This window comes from Neofelis nebulosa, chromosome 14 (genome assembly GCF_028018385.1).
Source record: "Neofelis nebulosa isolate mNeoNeb1 chromosome 14, mNeoNeb1.pri, whole genome shotgun sequence".
Lineage (NCBI taxonomy): Eukaryota > Metazoa > Chordata > Mammalia > Carnivora > Felidae > Neofelis > Neofelis nebulosa.
The window spans coordinates 27,490,889-27,506,986 of NC_080795.1; the positions used below are offsets into that span (position 1 = coordinate 27,490,889).

The 16,098-nt window shown below is 36.9% G+C and overlaps 1 protein-coding gene across 2 annotated transcripts in view; it reads left to right on the forward strand.

The window, feature by feature from the left end:
* The first annotated feature begins 5,855 nt into the window (after positions 1-5,855).
* The window catches only part of PKIA (cAMP-dependent protein kinase inhibitor alpha), a 94,945-nt gene continuing 84,702 nt past the window's right edge, over positions 5,856-16,098 (forward strand). Inside the window, exon 1 of one of the 2 annotated variants that reach the window (XM_058699910.1) lies at positions 5,856-5,970. The gene's annotated coding sequence lies outside the window, so the exon portion shown is untranslated. The remainder of the gene's footprint in view (positions 5,971-16,098) is intronic. The other variant, XM_058699911.1, reaches the window with a different exon arrangement.

Here is a 16,098-nt window from a genome sequence, read left to right on the forward strand (position 1 = left end):
AACACAGTTCACTGAAAACTATGTTTAAATCACATTTAAATTCCTTTTTTTTATTAGACTAAATTGGATTTGAAGAATTGAATATTCCTTTTTCATGGAAAAATGGAGAAATGTAGAAACATAATTCTTTATAAATACTATTTAATAATCCATTCATTACAATAGAAAAGTTTTCATTAAAGAGTACTTTCTGGGGGCGCCTGGGTGGCGCAGTCGGTTAAGCGTCCGACTTCAGCCAGGTCACGATCTCGTGGTCCGTGAGTTCGAGCCCCGCGTCAGGCTCTGGGCTGATGGCTCGGAGCCTGGAGCCTGTTTCCGATTCTGTGTCTCCCTCTCTCTCTGCCCCTCCCCCGTTCATGCTCTGTCTCTCTCTGTCCCAAAAATAAATAAAAAACGTTGAAAAAAAAAAAGAGTACTTTCTGCAGAAGGGATTTATTGGCTTGGTCAGAGTCTTTAAAAGACTTAAAATTAAAAAGATTTAAAGAGCATTGCCTAAGTAGATTGTTTTACTTCATGACTTCATAATGATGATAAACAAAAAAGGTGTACTTGAGAATTACTTACACCACTCTGTTGAATGTATCATACGCCGTTTACTAAGCATTTTACTTAAGCAAATATACATTTCACAATTAAATATAGAGTTCCAATCACAGAATTCTCCCTGTATTATACTGATCTCGTATTATATGTCAAATCTTCACCAGTAAAAACAAGGTGAATTCTTAGCAATGTCTAAAGAAACAGTTTCTGTTCTGTTTGTAGTGCTCTTTTCTCTTTTGGTTATATCTGCTGATACTATTCATTATCTAGTACCCATCTTCATAGGAATGATTGTTACCTTGTACTCTTGTATCAGTACTTTTTACTAGTGCAGGAAATCTTAGTCTATGTATAATTATTTGAATGCAACTTTTACTGTAACTATAACTTTGCTACCCTTGAATTACATCTGTATATGTTTTTCATGATACATTTTCTTACCTCATTGAAAGAAATGTTTGTCATAAACTTTTAAGATTTCTGTGGATCATGATTAGTCAGCAGCCACCACACACACACACACACACACACACACACACACACACTACTTCATAGAAATTCTCCTAACCTTTCTTATAAATCAAAATTATGTGAAACATTATTGAGTGTCATGTACTACCTGCCCAATTCTTTTCTAGTAAACCAAATTTCCAGCTTTAGGCACACTCCTGTGGAGTGATGAGAGCAGGAGACCTGGCAAGTCAGTGGGTGACAGACGTTGGAGCCAAATCACCCTGACAACTCCTCTCCATAATAAATCTGAGAAGCTAATCTCTGCTAAATTGTTAATGGCTGTTAATGAGATACTCTATACTTGGTTACCACTCCTTGACAGTGTATTTGCATTTAAATGAGTCTCTTCTGGAACAACTCCCTAACCCAAAGGACTGGTTCCACTGCCAACAGCTTCAGGGACACAGGGCCTCTGGCTCTGGTTTCACATTGTCCCTTGCTGAGACTCATGATATCATTAGGCCATTTGATCTCTAATTCCAGGATATCTGAAAGGAAGAACTGCAGACCTCAAAGTCATGATCAAAAGGTTATTTTTTTTTTAAAAGACTGTGCAATGAGAAGTCATAGCGTAAAAAAAAATTATCTTTCACTTCACTCTATTCTCTACTCATGAAGTTATCTGGCATACTGGTGTATGTCAGGTTGTGAAAAGACAGATTCAAGCTCTATATGTTGACATGAAACATTTCTCATTTTTTATTCCTTTTCTTTCTAGTTCCCTTTTACCTCTTGTCATGGTATAGTACTTGAACAGTTCGTTTCTGCCATTCTACATCTTTAATTTTTGTCTTTTCTCTAGCACCATCAACACTGATTCTCTACCATGAGTAAAAACACCTGACAAGAGTACTTTGATAGATGAAGGAACTTAAATTATCACGAGAAACTGTCTATACTTCCAGTGAGTCTGGCTTCATAGAATGGAAATTATACCATATACAACAGAATATGTTTTAGGACTGTCCCAAGTTGCCACGCTTAATCTCCACAGCCTCAGAAAAATTAAAGGAAAAGATCAAATATCTACTTTCACTTTCGAGGACAAGCCAATGTAATAGCCGTTGTTCTTCTTATTTCAAAAATGAGACAAAATCGGATTGTGAATAAAAGGATCTGAGCTCAGATCTGTTCAACTACAAAACCCCCGAACTTCGGAGTCATCGCAGTCTTCTGGTTCCCTCACCTTTTCTTCCTCCTTCTCCTTAACATTATATGGACTTTTGCCTCTAGCACCTGATACTTAGCAAATCCTGTAAATAAATTATAAATTATTAAGCACAGGATTTAGCATATTCTGTCTTCCAGGTGTTCAAAACTCTAAAGGAAGATGGAAGCCTGCCCAAGTGGCCAAGGGTAACACTTATCAAGCATGAACTCCCCTCATTGCCTGCACTGGGCAATTTCGCATCATCTCATAATATCCTCAAAAAAAATGTTCTGTGGATGGGATCCTAACCTCCTTTTTACCATGGTTCTCTTTAACAATCTGGAGCAGTTTATGTAACTCTTCTTAAAATAACACTTTTAAAATTCATACATATAATATATGTAACTTCAAAGGAAACTAATTACCAATTTTTAAATGCAGTTATTAAAATATTTTTAAAACAAAATTGGTGATATAGAAATATACAAGCATTTAAATTCACTAAATAACAAGATGTAACAATGGTTTATTAAACTACTATACTCAAAAATAGTGATATTGAGGTAATGGGCCAACAATTCTTATATTGCTATATGTGTACACTGGAATTGAACAGTTGAGCAAATGGATGAAAGATTGTTGGAGCCACATTTCTTACTCTCGTTGTAGGAATTTATGAATTAGCAAGGAGAAGAAACTAAAATGAGCTATGTGTTAACAGATTACACTTGAAGACATTAGTATGAACTCATATTTAGCTCAATATAAGTATGATAGTTACATTTAGCAATATTTATAAATATGTACACATATCTATAGTAAAAATATATTTTTTTACTACAAATATATATTTCTGCTCAGAGAGCCTAAAAAATGATATCCCCTTAGCAACCACCACACCTTAAGCCCAGATCTTGTTTTCTATTACCATTCTCCAATAAAAAGGAATCAGGACTTCTTGGAGAAATGGCTGATTGTAGGTCTGGAGCAGGAAATATACAAGATGGGCCTGGAGCACCTTGTAATGCCAGAAAGTAAAAAAAGTAATAACACACACATGCACACATCAAAGGAGCACAGGAGCCAACAAAAAGAGCTCCCAATGGATAAAGCTGTAACAATTTGAACAAAATAAAGCAGTATTGGATTATGACCCAAAGTATAAAGTAAATATGCACGAATCTGTACTGATATAAACAAATTGCATAAATTAATATTTTGGGGACAATAGGCAATCTCCTGTGCAGAATTTCAAATACTTTATGTACATACTCTGCCATCAAGAAGCTGGAGGACAACTCTCCACTCCTTAGGCATAATCTTCACATAGTGACTTTCTTCCAACAAGCACAGTATGGAAAGGAAGAAGGAGTAACTTTACAGTGGAGAAATCTGAGCTCACCGTACTCAGGTGATCAAGGTCAACATCAACAGTCATAAATCACATTTATAGTATAAATTCCTGATGTGACATTATGAAATTGGCACTCTATCTTTGTGGTCATCCTCCCAATAAACCATAACCCCAGTCTTATGGTGAGAAAAGCATCAGATTACAACAGTGAGGCATGCTACAAAATACTTGACCACTACTCCTCAAAACTGTCAAGATCATCGAAAACAAGAAAAAACTGAGGAACTATCATAACTCAGAGGAGTCTAAGAGGACATGACAACTAAATGCGATGTGGTGTCCTGGGTGAGAGCCTGGAAACGAACAGAAGACATTAGGTAAATCCCAAGGAAATTGCACAGATCTTGGTTAATATTCATGTAGCAATAGTGGTTCATTAATTGTAACAAAGGTACCATACTAATGTAAAAAGTTAATAATAGAGGAAACTGGGAGTGGGATATGGAAACTCTGTACTATCTCCTTAATTTTTCCGTATATCTAAACTCATTCTAAGAATATATATAGTGTATTAAATAAAACAAAAAAGGTGATGATGATTTGATTGTACCATCAGAATAGTGATTTTGAGATATCTACAAAAACTGAAATAGGAAATTATCTGGGACTTCTGTTGGTGACAAAGTCACAGGTTCCCCTAATATTATTGTGGTTCATTGCCTGCATTTATATTTAAAGGAAATACTAAATGCTAAACTTCAATTACGGATTAGCAAAACTAAAGATGTAATATTCCCATCCAGATTCTACATACTCTGTGATACAGATTAAGAACCTCGGTGATATTAATGGCCTAATTTTATAAATTTGAGGCTCAGAGATATAAATTAGGTTGCTGCAGCTTCCAAAAAGCATGCATTCTAGGACCAAGAATTCTTAATGATTTTTGTTGGAATTCTGTTTGCTACACTACCTCCCAATTTTGGAACTGCTAAACAGAGGGATGGGAGGGAGCTTTCTTCATGAATCAAATGTGCTTCCCTGGCCTTATGCAATGCAATGCTTATGCTGCTGTTCAAATCCACAAGGTAAAACTGGCTTGTACCTAGTGATGGGAATTCCAAAAGTAAGTTAAATGAGGAAACTCCATTCACACTGAACTCTAGTGTCAAAGAACATCTCTACTTGGGAATGGCTTAACACTGGGAGAAAAAAAGCACCAGCTTTGCTATAAAGAGGGCAATCCTTGGCCCTTTTTTCTCCCTTAAATCCCCAAACCACTTAGTGGGTCAGAATAGAGAAAGAAAGGGAGAGAGGTAGTGACGGGAGGGGGGTTGTCGGGGAGAAAAAAATGAGAGAGACAGACAGAGAGAGAGAGGGAGGGAGAGAGACAGATTAATAGCTGGTGCCAATTTTAAAAAAAGGTTAAGAAGGGGCTTATATGTGTATTTGCTTACATTATTCCTAAGGCCAATTCTGATAAATCCTTCGGAGGCAAAAAGAAGATACAGCCATCTGCCCATGTGGATTCTGCTTCTTGGCTTCCAAATATCATAGCTGTCACCAGAGCAGCCAGCCCAATTGCGGGGGGGGGGGAGGGTGTTAGAGGCAACATCTGTACACTAAGTGCACCACTAAACAGCAACAAAATCCTAGGGCCACCCCTCTGTTTCCTCGAGTGCTTTCTTTGGTCGGTCCTACTTCTCCACTCCTTTGGGAGTTTCCCATTCTATTACGTAGGCGACAGGGTGAGAGGTCCCAGCTTTCATGATTGTGAGTGGTTTGGCTGTGTGTGTACATGTGCGCATTTGTGCGTGTGCGTTGGGGGAAAGTGAGGCGTGCTCCAAGGGGTTTAGAAAGATTAATTGCCAATTTAAAACATTTCCGGAGCGTTTGAATGTTTATCTCAAAAGACAATCCCAGTCTCAAATTCAGCGAAATGAACAATACTGATAAGGAAAATGAAGAGGGTGGGAAACCCACACAGTCAAATGGAGCTGTCCATACAGCGGGCGTGACAGGGGAGCTCTCGGAGGAAAGGCGCTATGCAGAGAAAGTCCCTCTGGCTCTTGTCTCTCGGTCTACAATCCGGCAACGCTTCCTCCGTAAAAGCATTAATAGGAAAGAAACCTAAAACCCGGAGGGGTAGCGATCGTCGGGAGCAGTTTCCAGACTCCCTTCCCCGCGGCCGGGAGAGGTCCCTCTCCCCCCGCGACTGGCACGGAATGTGGTGATCCGGCCCGGGGCGGGGGATGACTTCATGCTGCCGGAGCGCGGCGGCGAGAGCAGCTGCTGCAGCCGGCAGGTGGGGTGGGGGCCGGCGGAGCTGACCAGGCACTCGGCCGGCTCCGCGGCACTGCGGCCCGGGGGCAGCGGGCGCTGGGACTTGCGCTGACTCCATCCCGAGAAGGTAAGCCGCCCGGCTATTATTAGCTTCCCCCACGTCGCTAGGTTCTTTCCGCGCGGTTAGTAATGGGGTTTGCAATACACGGGGAAGAAGGGGAATATCTCTGCTGCATTCTGCAAAGGGAAAAGGAGCAACAACTGGATTGAAATGTTAATCAGCCAAGTGCCTGAGATTAGAGGAGCGGTGTTACTGGGCAAACAAAGAAGACGGTCAGCCTCTATACTCTTCAAGATAATCGACCGTTGCAATGCCAGGTTTGCTTAGACACTGAAGAAGATTCAAAATGTGAAATAATTGGAGTTGCACTTTTATCTTTCTACTTCAGCCTTCACTTGGTTATTTTCTGGTTTTTGGAGCAGCAGGTCCTTGGAGGTAGCTTGATGAAGTAATCAGAAATCTTTCCTCTCTTGCCTTCCTCTGTCCTCTCCCTCCCTAGTTGTCAGGATGGGTCTGTGCCCATTTCAATGTCAAACACCGACTTCAATACTGAACCTTTAGTAAGAGTCTCAGATTAGAGGAGAAACTTCTCTTATCTCCTGGAGTTCAGCTTGGGTTGAGCAGCACTTGTCTCTGCTTCTCCCTTCATTTATCATCTTCTCTCGTCAATTACTTCATTGATTTCCACCCTCCACTCCCTTTCCCCGGAATGCCGGGTCCATTCACAGGCCAGCTCTTGTCAGCTCCTATCCACAACCTCTGTTCCACGACTGATTTTGTCAAGGACCTACAAAGGGCATTGCCCTATACCACTTTAGTATTCTCTCTGTATACTGTTACTTGCGTCCTTCCCCCAAATACAAGGCATGAAAAATCCTGCTTTTAGCCCAGTACCAACATGGATCCTGATAACTCCCTTCACTGTAGTCACTGCGGCTACAAAAAGATTTTGAGGACAGCAGAATCTGTTGGGGTGTGAGAAAGAGGACCATACTTATATCTTTGCTCCCTGTGCATAGGCATAGGTGAAAGTACAAATGTGAATGTGTCTATCCAGTTTTTCTTGAAGCGTTTTTAGTCCAACTGGGTTGTGAGACACCTACCTGGGTAGGGTTTGGGGCAGGTCCTCCCCAAAAAGCAAGCAGTGTGTTTGTCCTAGGATTCCCCAATAACCTCAGAAGAGTTTCCAGAGAGGCTTTCCCCACAGGCAGTTAGAAAGCCAATGGAGCTGGCCAATCTAAACCTCAGGTTATTTGAGCATCCTCAAGTCAGTTTCACCATTTAGGGTTTCTGACCACTTGTTCTAGGATTTCCCCACAAACCTCTTGATGCTGAGCTCAAGTGCTGCCATGTAGGGATGTACACTTGAATAATACGCTTTGAAATGGTTAAGATGGCTGTGATGGGGATTGCAAATGTGCCACTTCACCAACAGAGAGTAGTTGCAATAAGCCAGACTGGGGCATCTGTGTGCCAGTATACTATTTAACAGGTGATCTGTTATCTTTAAATTTAGATAGTCTGACTCGATAGCCATGTAATTTTATTTTAGCAAATTAAAATAGGAGATCAATGAAAAAGGCAAGGTTTATAGCTAAAAATTGATCTCTGTCTACCTTCCTTTTTATATATTGCTTTTAGACAAAGATACTGGTTCTGGAAAATCATGTTCATTCTATTATATACCATTACTGCTTTTCTGAATACAATTTCTTTTTATAAAATACACCAAAGAAGGATTTGATTTGGCTTCTTTGTCTCTACCTTTAGTATATGAGGCAGAGGGAGTGGAGGAGGTAGGCAAATCCAAGTGGCCCACTCTGGGAACTCTTCCCCTGGATCACGAAAACCTCAGCATCAATTTTTTCTTTTTTCTTTTGGCTTGTTTTATTATTATTATTATTATTATTATTATTATGTGTTGAGTGTGGTTTGGAGATTTGAAATATTAAAATTTCAAGATTCTGTGATTTTGAAACAGGCACACCAAATAGAAGAGGGAACAAAGAGCAAGAACAGCAAAACCCTTTATTCTACTATCTTTCTTTATTAACCTTCAAATATTTAACTATATAAATAATGATTCTGAATAATAAGTGATAATAAATGTTAATATAATAATTCATTTTAAGAAATTACGAAATATAGATTAGTACAATTGATCTTAAGTATAATAAAAATTTCTATAATTTCGAGGTTTCTTTATGTTGATAACTTAGTGCATGAGAATATCCTAATAACAGTTAGAAATTGAAAGTGTCTATTAGCTGGGTTTCTGAAGAAACTGAATTCTCTGGCAAGAAACGGGTCAGAATACCAAGACTGGTATTGCCTAAGCTGACATCATACCTGCCAGTGGCTTCATAGGTGAAATGAATTCACTAAGTTATGGACCTGCTTTTGAGAAGCCTTTCTGCGAAGAGAGAAAATAAGTTAGAAAATTTAAATTTTCATTTCAGTGCAACTGAGGAAGATAAATAAATTTAAGGGATTTCCGAATTTAGTCTTTGTTAAGTTGAAATAATTTTTTTTCTGAGAAAAATGACCAAATTCAGAGTCCAACGAAGAAATATATGTATGACTTCATGACTGAAACTGATTTATGACTTTATTTCCTTTCCTTTAAACGTCTCCCAGGGAAAGGAAAAATTAATTGCCTGTTCAAGAGATGGAGGAGGAATGAAAAACAGGAGGATGTGCACTATTAGATGCCAAATGAACTGTAGGCATTTTTGTAGATTTGACAAAATAGCATGAAGTCAATCTACTGCTTTCTAACCATGTAAAAAAAATATTTAGTTTAGTGGGTGGGCAGTGTTATCAGTAACTCAGTACAAATTTAGGAGTCAAAGTTGACTTCTCATAACAAAAGGCATTTTCTGGTGCTACCTTATTTTCATTAGTTACAATTGAAATAGACTTATTTTGAGATTTTGAAACATGGAAAAAAATAGAAATAATAAAGCTCAAGAACTGTATTTCTGTTCAACCAGTGTTTCCAGTGAAAACACTTATAAAAGTGCTATTTTGAAAGTTGCCAATGGCCTCCTGACGGTCAGATTTATGTAATATTTCACCCCCTTCATTATGTCTTTATTTTTAAGTTCTCATCCATGTTCTTTTTAAGTTAAATACTAGTGTTTATTATTTTTTTTAATGTTTATTTACTTTGCAGAGAGAGGGAGAGAGATTGAGAGTGCATGAGGGTCTGGGGAGGGTCAGAGAGAGAGGGAGATAGAGGATATAGAGCGGGCTCAATGTTGACAGCAGAGAGCTGGATACAGGGCTCAAATCCATGAACCGTGAGATTATGACCTGAGCTGAAGTCAGACGCTTAACTGACTGAGCTCACCCAGATGCCCCAATACTTGTGTCTAAAAGTATTATTAATAAGTAATATGCATCAGGCAGTGAGATATTTCCTTATCTAGTTTCTCAGTAATCCCCTTAAGCTACCCTACGATCAGCCTGAACCAAGTGCTCTTTATTTCCAGTTTGTGCCCCCATGATGTCATGCCTATATGTCTTCATTCATTCCTTTCACTCCTCCTGTACACGTCAAAACCTTACTCACATCAGACACTGCCTCTTCCACGAGGCTTTCCCCATACCCACTTGTCTTTGCATCAGATAAATCTTCTCCCTTGTCTAAATTCCTATTGTACTCTCTATTGTGGTCTGTTCTTTCGTGTGAACATAACTTGTTCTTCTAAAATAGCCTTGGGGAACATGGTTTGTGATGGCCAACTTTTTATTACCTGCAACTCATAGTACAGTGTCTAGCTACATACAGATCTTCAACTTATGAGGGGCTTACATCCCAATAGACCCATCGTAAGTGGAAAATACCGTAAATCAAATGCACTTAATACCTAACCTACTGAACACCATGTCTTAGCCTAGCGTACCTTAAATGAGCTCAGAACACTTAAATTGGCCTGCAATTGGGCACAATCATCTAACACAAAGCCTATTTTACAATAAAAGTACTGAATATCTCACATAACTTATTGAATACTCTACTGAAAGTTAAAAACAATTGTTGTGTGGGTACAGAATGGTTGTAAGTATATCCGTTGTTTACCCTCGTGATCGCGTGGCTAAGGGAGCTGTGGCTTGCTGCCACTGCCCAGCATCACAAAAGAGTATGGTAGTGCTTGCTCACCTGGGAAACAATCCAAATTCAAAAACTGAATTGTAGTTTCTATTGAACATGTATCTCTTTTGTGCCACCATGAAGTTGAAAAATCATAGATTGAACCATCCTAAGTCAGGAACCTTTTGTATATGCATAGATGTTAAGTAATTTGATTTTAGTGGAGAAATTAGTTATTCTTTCCCGGGGATATATCTCTACCTACTCTTCTCCGTTAGCCAAGTTTAGCTCCCAGTATGTGTGCAAGTATCATTTAGTTTTTAAAAATATTTATATAATAATATAGTGAAAGCAAATTCAAATAATTATATTCAACAGAAGTTATTGTAAGAAGTTATTAAATGTACATTAGTTCATACTTACTAATAGTATGCTACGATTAATAAAACAAAACTTTAAAGGAGAAATTGTTACTTGCTTTCAACATGCTTGCATTTTCTGAAAAAGAATAAGCAGAAGAAGGTACCTTACATATATAAGTACTTGTCCAGTTACAAGGCACTCTGCAGGTACTTTCACTTGTGGTATCAAATTTCAACCTTCTACTAGCTGTTGATTTTACATTGAAGAAACTGAGATTCAAAGATGTCATGTCACCTAAATGTTTAGCAAACATTCTTTCCAAGTTACCATGTTGCCCTTTGAAGTATTAAGAGCCAAGGAGATCATGATAAAAATGTAGTAGTTTAAAATTGTTTTGTAATTAATCTTTCCAGGGTTTCTTAAACTTTTGGGTCTTAACATCCCCTTTGATAATTCAACAAAGGCGGTGCCTCCAGTCCCCAAGTGCATACACACACATGCGCGCGCGCGCACACACACACACACACACACACACACACAAACAATTGTAGGTATTTAAGGACCCACTAAAGTATTCTTTAGCAAATGGTTTAAGAACATCTACTCCGGACTCAACTTTGACAATATATGTGTCCTTTATTAGCCCAGACATTTTTGGCACTTGAAATGAGGTTCTCCTTCTATTGTTCTCCCTGCTTTAAAACCTAAAATGAGAGCTCTTCACTATCACTGGCACAAAGGCAGCTAAAGATGATTTGGAAGCAAGTGCCAGTGAGAGAGAGGAGTATTCAAAGAACCCTGATTCATGGAAAAGGAATCCCAGAAGGAGTTCTGAATGTAACACATTCCAAATGATTTATTTAGGGTTTTCCAATCAAAACCTTTTTTTTTTTTTTTTTACAAAAAAAGAAACAGTTCTAGACTTAGAGTACTGTAGTGCCAAATATGTAGAAGAACATTGCCAGAAATTGAGTGGTGTAGTCTACTTTGAAACATATTCAGTGTTCTTAAGATGGATGTATGTCTGCCTCAAAGTTACTATTTCTTTCTGGTAATTCTGTCTGCAGTAATGTATTTGCTTTTGCCAAGTTAGGGGAAGAAAGAAAAATTCATCCCTCCTAGGTTCTAAAACAATTGCCAGCATAAAAATACATTAAAAATTCTTAACTGATACTTGGAGAGACCGGTACAAGCTAGCATGGTTCTTGCTGATGCTATTCAAAGGAAAGTGTGACAACATTAATCTAGAAAAAACATAGATGGAGAGAAAGAAAACTCAAGAGGCCAACTTAAGCTGCTGTTTTCTTTACACTTCCCAAAATATGATAACTGTATAAGCTCCTAAAATAAGGGCAATTTTATGAAAACTTTATAATATGCTTAATACAAAGTAAATTTATACTTTAAAATATAGTGGATTTGTATTATTTTTATTGTGGTAAAATAGGAATAACAAAATTTACTGTTTTAACCATTTTTAAGTGTACAATTCACTGGCATTAAGTACACTGACAATGTTGAGCAGCCATCACCACTAACCATTTTCAGAACTTTCTCACTATCCTAAACAGAAAGTTTGTACCCATTAAAGAGTTACCCCTCATTTTCCCCTTCTCTCAGCCTCTGGTAAACTCTATTCTATACATGTATGGATTTGCCTGTTTTTAGCCACATCATACAAGTGGAATCATACAATATTTGTCATTCTATGTCTGGTTTCTTTTCACTTAGCATAATGTTTTCAAAGTTTATCCACGTTGCAGCATGTGTCAAAATTTCATTATTTTTAAGGCTAAATAATATTTTAATTATATAATGATAATTATATTAATTAATTATATTTATATTTATAATTATTGTATTTCTATTATATTAATGATATCTAGCATAGACACTACCATATCACCTTTAGTAGATGCCTAGTAAGATGTGCTAAGAATGTGCCATAATTTTATTCAATGAAAACCCACTGATAAATATTTATAAAGTTCCAAATTGTTTTGTGATTTTACGGTATGTGGTAACGGGCACAAAGGTATATGTCTTTATATGTTGTTGCTTTTACTTTTGTCTGTGTGGGGTTTTTTTTGTTATTGTTGTTATTGTTCTTGATGGTGCCAAGACCCAGGATTGGCACTTCTCCTTTTGATGGGAAAATTCTTGGAGTGGTATTGTTGGGTCAGAGGTAACACATGCACTTTTATAATTTGAAAAAGTATATTGGCTATAAAAAGTCATAAACTTCTTCAAAAAAATAGTATTTCTGTATTTTCTGTAGCCATTTCTAACTATCTTAAAAATGAATGCAACTAATATAAAGGAATCCATTTATCATGATTTGAGCAAGGAAATATTTTCACTTTTTTCATTTCTAATTCATGGAGGAAAAAATACTATACATGAGTATTGACAGATTTCAAGTTTTTCAGACACACATTTTTATCATTTCAAAGATATTACAGAGTACATCACAGATGTCAGTCAAGTCTCATAACAACACTGTAGAAAAACTAGTAATATCTATAGTTTTTTTTTTTTTTTTAAGCTCCAGCAATGGGTCATTTGAATCTAGCCCAATCTAAAATTTGGTCCATTTTTTAGTTCAAATTTATGTACTGCATTATAGTAAATCTTTTATTTTGTTGGGTTTTTTTCTTTAGTTTCTCTTTAGTATATTCTTTAAAAAATTATTTTTTCATGTTTATTTATTTTTGAGAAAGAGAGAGAGTCAGAGCACAAGCAGGGGAGGGGCAGAGAGAGGGAGACATAGAATCTAAGCAGGTTTCAGGCTGTGAGCTGTCAGCACAGAGCCCAATGTAGGGCTCAAACTCACGAATGAACCGTGAGATCATGACCTGAGCTGAAGTCGGATGCTTAACGGACAGAGCCACCCAGTCGCCCCTTTTAGTGTATTCTTTTTAATTTGTTCTGGTGAGAGTGTCGTATTTAAGCTAAACTACAGAATATTGGAATGTATGAAGTAAAACAGAATTGGCAAGACTTTTAACTACCTTCTCAGAAGATTGTCTTGATTTGCACTGTCCAAGAGGGGAGAAACAAAGAGCTTGCTAGGGATTGCATCATGTTTTACCCTAATTAGCCATTAACATGCTAAAATGTCAAGGATGAAGCAACATGTTTATAACATATTTTTTAAAAGCTACTTAAAACTGAAGTGTTAGAAGAACATAGATAGACATACCCTAGACACTTCACAATAATGCTTTTTCTTTCGTTGATTGGGATGAAAAACCTATTAATAAACATTTCTCTATTATTTACTTTTATTGCCGCCTGATCAAACCTTCTTTAAAAAGCAGGCATAAAACAAATAAGCATTCTGACCTTTGCTTAAATAAGCAACAAGAACCTCACATCTTGATCAATGCACTGCCATGTTTATGAGACTGAGGGTACAAGCATTGGCTTTGTTGGGTCATTGCAATCATAGCAGCAGTACAACCCACTTTGTTGCTTCTCTTCTATACTGCAGAGTTTGGCTGCATAAACAGAGAAGTCAGTAATATCTTTCATGCCATTTCTTATGCTCCTCTCCATGATTTTCACACTGAGGTTCTCTGATAATTGAAATGTAGTAAAAAACAACAAAGGTGTTAATTCATTCTATCCATTCACAAAACTTAATCCTGCTAGGACTTGCAAAAATAATATTGAATCTGAATTGGTGGGTACCCCAATGGAATAATGAGAATAATCTGTCAGACTCACCAATTCCCAATACAGATTTAAAGATCATCAACTTTTAAATATTGCAAAGATTTAAAACGATTTTAAAGATTTTAAAATTTGGGGCTTATTTATAAGGTAAGCTCACTAGAGAACAGTGCACTTTTAGAAGGATTCATTCTGAAAAGACTGCATTTTTTTTAACCACTACCTTCCAAAATAAATTGTGACAAATCATTGTTCATCCAAATTAATATCTCATCTCAAGGAAGTGAGTTCATGGGGAAACTGCCTTCAAGTAATCTGTGATTTCCTGCAGTGGATCAAGCTGAAATGCAACAAGGCTGACATTCTTAACTACAGTAACACACCTGTATTTACTAGGATTACCTAATGATTAGTACACAAGAGTCTTAAAATAACCTGAGAATGTCCATTGATAAAAGTTAGTCAACACATGGCTGGTGATCCTGTAGAAGACAAATCTAAATTTCATTTCTTACATCATCTGCATATTAGGGAACAACCCAGGATTGCAAACCAAAGCATGAGACAGTAGTGTTTAGTATACTTTATAGGTGTTAAGGTTTCTAGGGAGCTTACTAGTATCATACACTGTGGTAAGTACTCAATAAATGTACAGTCATTTTCAAACTATAAAATATCAGAATCATAAAAATTTCTGCAACTCAAATGATTAGTTTCATGTTTGACATTAAAAGCATTTATAAAATATTTGTTGAACAACAAAATAAATCAGTACCATTTAGTTTTGAAAGCTGCTCCCCAACACAAAATAATTGGCATTCTATATATGTTCATTGCGATTATTTTTGTAGGTGTAGTGGCAATGAATTATGAATGGGATTACCCTCCTCTCTTGCCAAACCATAGTCCCTTCCCTCTGAGGTTTTGTAGGGTGCAAATTACAAGTAATGCATATTAAAGATTGATATATATCTAGTAAGCACTTTAAGACACTCAGCCAAACACAGTCCTTTTACCCGGGATAGGAAGACATGACATTACCCTTCTTTCTTTAACTTCAATGGATTTGGACTTTAAAAAATTCAAAATGCAAGATTTTAATAATAAAATAATAAAATATTAATTAATGGTTCTCTTATGTCCGTGCCTTTTTCAATTTCATTTATTGTAAGGAACACAGTGATAGAGAAAGCAAAATTTTGGTTGATTGAAAATATGCAGATTTGAGATAATTCATCCTGTAACATCTTCACTGGGGCTTTGTAAAGTCAGTATTTGACCAGAAAAATTAAATTTGACAATAAAATGACCTGACACTAAACAGTCCATTGACTAAGCAGGCAAAGGGTTGGCCTTTTGGTTATCATTTTTTAAAAAATCACTAACTTGTTCAGGCAAAAACCTTAAATGTTTGAATTTCCCCTTAATAAATAAAAAGGAAAATGAAGTAACAGGATAACATGAAATAATATAACAGGGTTATGAAAGCAGAGCAGTTGGGTTGATCTCAAAATGTTTGACTATAAAATTAATGTTTTTTGTTCAATTTGATAATTTTACTCAGAGCTCTCAGGCAGCTTTTGATCACTTTCAGAACCAATCAAAAAAGCTCTACACATCATCTTCAAAGTATGCTGATCACTAGACCTTCCCCTTCCCTTGTTTGTGTGTTTATTTTGGGAGTTTTAGCTACCACTTATGTTGAAATCATGTATTTTAAGAAGTGAATTTGAGCTTTGAATTGTAACGAGTTTGAATCCCACCTTTACGATCTACTAGCTATATGACTTACTATAAGTTACTTAACCTCCGTGACTGGTTTCTTGGTGTTTAAAACAGGAAAAGCACAGGGTTGTTGTGAAGATTAAAGAAGATATCATAAAAGAGAATGTAGTGCAGTTTTTGAAACACTGTAAGGGTTAATAAATGTTTTTAATTTCTGTCATTTTTATTCTCACGGGCAACTTACAACCAGACCTCATTACCACAACTTGTCCCAAATGTTTATGAACTCTTTTCCTACCTCTCCCATGTTAGTTAAACTAAGCCTTGAAATGACC